The sequence below is a fragment of the Spinacia oleracea genome, chromosome 4 (assembly GCF_020520425.1).
Source record: "Spinacia oleracea cultivar Varoflay chromosome 4, BTI_SOV_V1, whole genome shotgun sequence".
In the NCBI taxonomy this organism is placed as follows: Eukaryota; Viridiplantae; Streptophyta; class Magnoliopsida; order Caryophyllales; family Amaranthaceae; genus Spinacia; species Spinacia oleracea.
Window position 1 is genome coordinate 55577853 of NC_079490.1, and position 8571 is coordinate 55586423.

Below are 8571 nucleotides of genomic sequence, written 5' to 3' on the forward strand. Positions count from 1 at the left end.
TTCAAGGTTCGTCCACCCTTGGGTTTGTAAGTCATAATTCACTTCACTAAACATTTGGTTTCAATTTACTTTATGTAACACCAAGTGTTATGTACTAAGCTCCTCTTATGCCCAATATCTTCCTCTTTCATTTGGTATCTTTTCTCATCTTTAGTGGGGGATTGTTGGAATTTAAAGATGGAAAAGCGCTCAAAACCTGCCTGCCAGGTTTTGGAAAACCGGCAGGTTTCTCAAAACCTGCCTGCCAGGTTTTCCGAAACTGGCAGGTTTCTGAAAATCGGACTTAAAAGGCATTTTTTGAAGTGAACCGAAAACCGGCCGGTTTTGGAAAACCGGCAGGTTTCGAGATCGGTTCTTGGTGTTGTCCGTTTTTTATCTTCTCTTTGGATTTCTCCTTTATGATAACCTTTTAAGTATTATTTATGGACAATTATCATTCTGATTATGGTGATTAAGTTGGTCCATTATTTCTCTTGATTATGGGGGTTATCAACTCTTCATTATCATGGGTTTATGGTTGATTAATATCATTGAATTCCTTTGAAACCTTTGATTTCTTTGGATTGTTTTGTCTCCTCCACACATCCTATAAGTACTCTTCATTTTCTGAGTTGTTGGTACACACATATATTGATCTCTTCCTCTCCTCCTCCTTTCCCTTTTGTTTTGGATGGAAGAATTTTGGTTCATGATTAAGTCATGAATATTTGTATCTCTTCAAACCTTTTCCTTCTTATTCTTTTGGGCATAAGTTTATGTGGCTCCATCTCATCACCCAAAAGTGCCTTTGTGTGTTGAGAGTTGTGTAAACCTTAGGGAACGAATCGGTGGATACAATTGTGCACCCCGGTTGCACCGAATCTCGTTTTCAAGGCAGTGGTTTGGTTACCACGGCGCAACGATTTCCTAAACTCGTTCTTATTCTTATTCTAGTATTTGCCTTGAAAACCCAATTATTACAACAGGTTCATTAAGGTTATGTAAATAACCTTATGACCTAATTTCCAACTAAGGCAATCACAATTCAGATTACACACAACCCTAGGAGAAAACAGAGAACCCTAATTCTCTCTGTGCCTCCATAGTGTGTTCATCCCAAAAGCAAATCTCTTGATCGATTGTCTAAGCTACGATAATCAAGATGGATCTGATCGTGTCGGTGAACCAAGTAGAGGAACGACAAGTGGAGTTCTTTGTTCGTGTTCGTTGACGGATTTGTGGAAAACACGCTTCAAACGTAAGTATGCAATCTGTGCCTTATACATGTTTCATGGCTTTGGGGATTGTTCCGCACATGTTATTATGTTTAACTGTATTCCCCTACAGTGGTATCATGAGCCTTATGTATTCAAAGCATGAATTAGCATGATTATTATTGTTTTTTCATTGTCGAAATTTTTGGAATTTTTGTTGATTTTTCGGAATTTTTTCGAATTATGGGATTAATTGCGAAATTGGCAGTTCCGAAATCAAAAATATTCGCTTTTTCGATTTTTAAAACCCTAATCTGATGGAAAACGATTTTCTAAGATCAATTCATGGGAATAGAATTGCGAAAACAGGCCTCGAAGCATCAGTTTTTTAGGGCGTTTTTGTTAATTTTTCATTAAAAATTAAATGTGTCGGACAGTAATTCAATTAAAAGGTCGAACTAATCTACTCGGAATTGCTTGAAATTTTGACACAATGTTTCTGGGTACATGCTTGATCTATGGTAAAAATTTCAGATTTTTCCGATAAGTATAAACCATAATTTTGCCTTTCCCCAATTCGTAAAATTTACAACCCTAATTGATTTTTAGTTAATTATGGATTAATAATTCGGTTAATTGGGAAAGGGGATATAATTTCATGGGTCAGTGGCAAATTTTAAAAATTATTGGATTAAAAGTTTGATGGTTTCGTTAATTTTAATCACACTTAAACCAATTTATTAATAATCTGAAATTTAATTGTTTACGAACGATGTAAAATTTCGGATTTTATTAATTAAAGGTTCAAATTTTAAAGTTGATTCGATCGTTCTTAAAAGTTTGAATATTGTTAGCCCTTGATTTATTAATTTTACGAAATTGGATTGTCGTTAAAGTTTATTAAATCGTTAAAAATCGTTGTTTTTCGAAAATTTAAATCGTAACTTTTTGAAAAATAAAATTAATGCAAATTTGTGAATTAAAATTTAATTTTAATTAGGTTGGTCCGTTTTACGAACCAAAAACACGAACATGGGCATGATGGAAGTATGGCTCGTCGAGCCATACGAGGCCATTATGCGGAGCCGTGCCATGCGACACGGGCAGCAGCACGAGCTGCGTGCCTCGTGCGCGCTAGGCAAGGCAGGGGCGGGCGGGCGATGCCTGCGGGGCTGCGACGAAGCAAAGCGCGATGCTTGCAACGTCGAGCGCCCCCGATGCACAACACACACGCAACGCAGGGCAGCTAGGCTGCGGGTACGCGATGCGCATGCGCAAGGCATGGCGCGCGACGCGTGTGGGCGAGGCATGGCGCGCGAGCGATGGGCGAGCGATGGCATGCTATGCGGTGCGATGGGCTGGGCGCGCGCGGGCAATGCTCGTGTGCTCTTGGGCCTCTCGCACGACGGGCTGGGCGCAAGCCTAGGCCGTTTGATTAATTTTTTTTTTTAAATCATTTAATTAGTTGTGCTTCGTGTATTTGCATTAATTGGCTAACGGGATTTTTAATTTAATATTTTATTTGCTTGGGCCGGGACGCGAGTTTTAATTTAATATTTCATAATTAATTATCCGGAATAATTATTGGTTTGAGTGGGAGCCACTAAATGAAATTAAAATGAAATAATTATTTAAATTATTTCGTAGGTCGCATTATTTTAATTAAATTCAATTTTAATTAGAATAAAGTCTAAGGATTAATAATTTGGAAATTGATTAATCTTTTAGGACGCGTTTATGTGAACGTGAATTTTAATTAATTCACGTAAATACTTGCATATTAACATGGGCCATTCGTTTTAGCATACGAATGGGTGAATGCGTAGAATATATATTTTATGCAATGCAGGTACTCCAAGTGACTAGTATGGCCAAATTTAGGATAGTTAAATACGGTCTGCGCACCGTTCTATCTTTGAATGTAAAGTTTTAAATATGGTCTGCGTACCATGGCAATTTTGATGTAATTTATTATTTTCAAGTATTTCTAAGTTTAGAACTTTAAGTTAGCATTTGAACGAAGATTCAAGACGATGCCAAGCTAACAAGGAGGTGATGAAGATTGGATGCTTCAAGACAAGAAGTTTTGGGCCATACTAGATCACCAATTATTTATGCAATTTAATATATATATATTATGCATGAATGTATGAATGTATGTATGCTTTGCATGAACAGGTTGTTTCCTATGAATCGATTAGTTTTAAGTTCACTAAATAATCGAACCAACATAGAAACAACTGGGTCCAAGTAATATTGAGTTTTAAAAATTTCCTTCCAAATCAACACTTACAAAAATCTAGGGATCTAAGATAGTAGGTTTACGCTAAAGCGAGGTGCTATTTTAGTTGACTTAGATGGTAAGGCGTCCTAAAGGAGCACGTTGATTGTGGTTATAACTCAAACAACAATGGCATTAAGTTGTGGCAATGGGATAAATTATGGCATTAATTTATTAACCAAGAGTAATTTGGAGATTACTAGCAATAGGTTTTGCTCACCTAAAATCTTAAAATACTTAAGACATGCTAAAGCTGCTTAAGGATTTAGGACTTTTGGGGTCTTGGAATCGTTTCATTCATCGGACCATGTTTTTTGCTTTTTGCATGAATGAAATGTTTTAATAGCTTTAATGATTGCATGTTTTGCTTTTATTTCAAAGTTATTAAATTGTATGAATGGTTATTTATTGCAAATTCTTTTCGATTGTAGTAATCAAAAATGGCCGCAGACAATAACACTTTCAACCTGCGTTCAATTCTCGACAAAGAGAAGTTGAATGGCAACAATTTCCTCGACTGGCAAAGGAACTTACAAATAGTTCTTATGCATGAGGAAAAAGAATATGTCCTTGAGGAAGAGTTACCGGAAGAGGCTGGGCCGGAGGTAACTCAAGCTGCCCTTAATCGTTGGATTCAGGCCAACAGGGATGTCAAATGTGTGATGCTTGCATCCATGAGTCCTGAACTTCAGAAAACGTTCATTAACTCGGATGCTTACCAAATCATCTCAAAGTTGAAGAACATGTTTCAGGACCAAGCCAGAATCGAAAGATTCGAGACTCAGAGGTTGATCCTTGAGACTAAGCTCAAGAAAGGAGAACCAGTGAGCCCACATGTTCTTAAAATGATTGGACTCTTTGAGAACATGAGAGCTCTAGATTCTGACGTCTCAAATGAAATGGCTATTGACATCATTCTCCATTCGCTCATAATGGCTATGATCAGTTCAAGTTGAATTACAACATGAACAGCATGGAGAAATCTCTTACTGAGCTTCACGGTATGCTGAAAACCGCTGAAAAGACGCTCAAGCAAGAGAATAAGCATGATATGCTTATGGTGCGTAAGGGCAAGAACTTCAAGAAATCAGGCAAGAACAAGGGCAAGAAGGGTAAGGGCAAGGCTTCGCCCTCATCCAAGTCCAATGGCGTCGGTTCTGGTAAACAGAAAAGGGCGACTCGTTCTCCTGCCGACTCTGAATGCTTCTACTGCAAGAAGAAGGGGCATTGGAAGAGGGATTGCTTGAAGAAGAAGGAAGATGAGAAGAACGGGAACGTTGCTTCTACTTCAGGTATGTATGTTATACATTGTAATCTAGCTAATTCTACTTCTTGGGTATTAGATACTGGTTGTGGCTCACACTTATGTTCCAATCCACATGGACTAAGGAGAAGTAGAAAGCTGGATAAAGGCGAGATGGATCTACGGGTGGGAAATGGAGCACGGATTGCTGCATTAGCCGTAGGATCTTATTTTATTTCTTTGCCTAGTGGGTTTGTTTTGGAACTAGAAAACTGTTACTATGTTCCTAGTATCACCAGAAACATCATTTTCGTTTCAAGTTTGGATTCTAAAGGTTTTAGTTTTCAATTTAAAGACAATAGTTGTTCTTTTGCTTTGAATGGAATGATTTATGGTTCAGCACAACAAGAAAACGGTCTTTACGTGCTAGATACGAGAAAACACATTTATAACATAAATACCAAAAAGGCTAAAACTGGTGATTCGAATCTCACATTTCTGTGGCATTGTCGATTAGGCCATATAAACATAAAGCGCATGGAATTACTTCAACGGAAAGGAATTCTAGAATCATTCGACTTAGAGAAGATTGATCAATGAGAATCTTGTTTACTTGGCAAAATGACAAAGCAACCTTTCTCAAAGGTGGGAGAAAGAGCAAGCGAACTACTAGGGCTAATACATACGGACGTATGTGGGCCTATGAGTACGAAAGCTAGAGATGAGTTCAGCTATTTCATAACGTTTACGGACGACTTCAGTAGATATGGCTATATTTACTTAATGAAGCACAAGTCTGAATCGTTTGAGAAATTCCGAGAGTTTCAAAATGAAGTAGAGAATCAACATGGCAAGAAAATCAAAGCTCTAAGATCGGATCAAGGAGGTGAATATCTTAGCCACGAGTTTGATGACCATCTAAAAGAATGCGGTATTCTTTCTGAATTGACTGCTCCGGGGACACCTCAATGGAATGGAGTGTCGGAACGGAGAAACAGAACCTTACTCGATATGGTCAGGTCAATGATGGGTCAGGCCGAACTTCCTTTACAGTTCTGGGGACATGCGTTGCAAACTGCAGAACTCACACTGAATCGTGCTCCGTCAAAAGCTGTTGAAAAGACTCCATACGAATTATGGACTGGGAAACTTCCAAAGTTGTCTTTTCTGAAGATTTGGGGTTGCGAAGCATATGTCAAGCGATTAATTTCGGACAAGCTACAACCTAAATCTGACAGATGTTTCTTCGTTGGGTATCCAAAAGAAACTGTGGGGTATTACTTCTACAACAAGTCAGACAACAAGGTATTCGTTGCTCGTGACGGTGTCTTTTTGGAAAGAAATCATATTTCCAAATTGACAAGTGGGAGAATAATAGACCTCGAAGAGATTCGAGACGAACAACGAACTCAGAACTCTTTAGAAGCAGTTCAAGTTAATGAACCTCCAAGGTCTTTAGAAGAGCCAGTGGGAGTAGTTCCTCAAAACGTTGTTGCCCCTCGTAGGTCAAATAGAACTATTTTTCAGCCGGACAGATGGACAGGCGTCCTCTTGACTGAAAACTTAGACGTTCTCATATTGGATAGTGATGAACCTTTGACTTACAAGCAAGCTATGACGAGCCCAAGCTCCATTAAATGGTTAGAGGCCATGCAATCTGAAATAGACTCCATGTCTGAAAATCAAGTCTGGGATTTGGTTGATTTGCCGGATGGGTTCACACCTATCGGATGCAAATGGGTCTTCAAATTGAAGAAAGACAAAGATGGAATTGTATACATATACAAGGCTAGATTGGTAGCAAAAGGTTACAGGCAAGTTCACGGCGTTGACTACGATGAAACCTTTTCTCCAGTCGCGATGCTTAAGTCTATTCGGATAATCCTTGCGATTGTCGCTTTTCATGACTATGAAATATGGCAAATGGATGTCAAAACTGCCTTCTTGAACGGTGTTCTTGAAGAGACTGTGTTCATGACACAGCCGGAGGGTTTTGTCGATCAAAAGAACCAAGGAAAGGTATGCAAGCTTAAGAAGTCCATCTACGGACTAAAGCAGGCGTCAAGGAGTTGGAATAAACGATTTGATGAAGCAGTCAATAAGTTTGGCTTCATCAAGAATCAGGACGAATCTTGTGTATACAAGAAGGACGGTGGGAGTAAAATTGCATTCCTAGTCTTGTATGTTGACGACATACTGCTTATTGGAAACGACATTCCTATGTTGGAGTCTGTAAAAACTTGGCTCGGGAAGTGTTTCTCAATGAAGGACTTAGGAGAGGCACAGTACATATTGGGCATCAAGATCTATAGGGATAGATCTAAAAGGATGATTGGACTAAGCCAAAGCACTTACATTGACAAAGTGCTAGCTAGGTTCAATATGATGGAAGCCAAGAGGGGCCATCTACCCATGTCACATGGCGTATATCTAAGCAAGAATCAGTGTCCCAAAACATCTGATGAGCGTAGAAAGATGAGTGGAATTCCATACGCTTCGGCTATTGGATCCATCATGTATGCTATGATTTGTACAAGGCCGGATGTTTCGTTCGCACTCAGTGCAACGAGCAGGTACCAGTCAGAACCAGGTGAGGCGCATTGGACTGCTTCCAAGAACATCCTAAAGTACCTGAAAAGGACTAAGGATCAGTTTATGGTTTATGGTGGTACAGATGAGTTGATTGTTAAGGGCTATACGGACGCAAGCTTTCAAACCGACAGAGATGATTTCAGATCACAGTCTGGGTTTGTGTTCTGCCTCAACGGCGGAGCAGTAAGCTGGAAAAGTGCTAAGCAAAGCACTATTGCGGATTCTACAACTGAAGCCGAGTACATTGCTGCCTCAGAAGCAGCAAAGGAAGCTGTTTGGATTCGGAAGTTCATCGAAGAACTTGGTGTTGTCCCCTCCATTAAAGGACCATTGGCTTTGTATTGTGACAATAGCGGAGCCATTGCCCAGGCAAAGGAGCCTAGGAGCCACCAGAAGTCCAAGCACGTATACTGCGGCGATTTCATATACTTCGAGAGATCGTTGAAAGAAAGGAAATCGAGATTTGCAAGGTTGGAACTGACGACACGTCGCGGATCCATTGACTAAACCGTTGCCACAAGTGAAACACAACGCACATGTAGCAACCATGGGAATCAAGCATGTTGGAGAATGGCTTTGATTTTCTAAGTATTGTTTTAGAACATCTGTTAGATCTATGTTTAAAACAATTGGTTTAACCATTTCATATTTATGAAATTTATTTATTTCATATTCATTTAATTGTGGTTTAGAATTAAATGATAAGTCCATGTGATTCAAATCATTCAAATGGGATGTCAAGATGGATTCTTTTGCAAAGAAACACCCATAAGTGAACTTGAATATTGAAGTCACAAAGGATCCCTAATCCAGGTCATTGAAAGGTGGACGACCAATGACTAATGAAGATTAGATTGCAAGTAGATTACTTAGTTCCGTTTCTTGAACTAGAGTGACTGGATGTCAGAATCTTTTGCATAGATACTTATTGGATCTTGTATCGGATTGACCATGAGAACGCTTTAAGAGATTAAAGTCATGTCATAGGTAGTTCTCATTAATGGTGATTAGAAACCGTTCCTCAGAACATGAGCGATTATGTCTGCTCGTTTGAGAATTAGTTCGCTTTGATACTAGCTAAACGTCGCACCGTAAAAGGAGGCTATAAAATCAGTTATTGGGCGTACTATGAATCAAAGTGAGCGTTCATAGATTGCAAGAATAGATTGTCCTCCTATCTTTGATAGGATATGGTGTTGTTGTGTAACAAGGCCTCTCGGAGAGTTAGATACTGTAAAATGCATGGCCGTGCTCAGAATGGT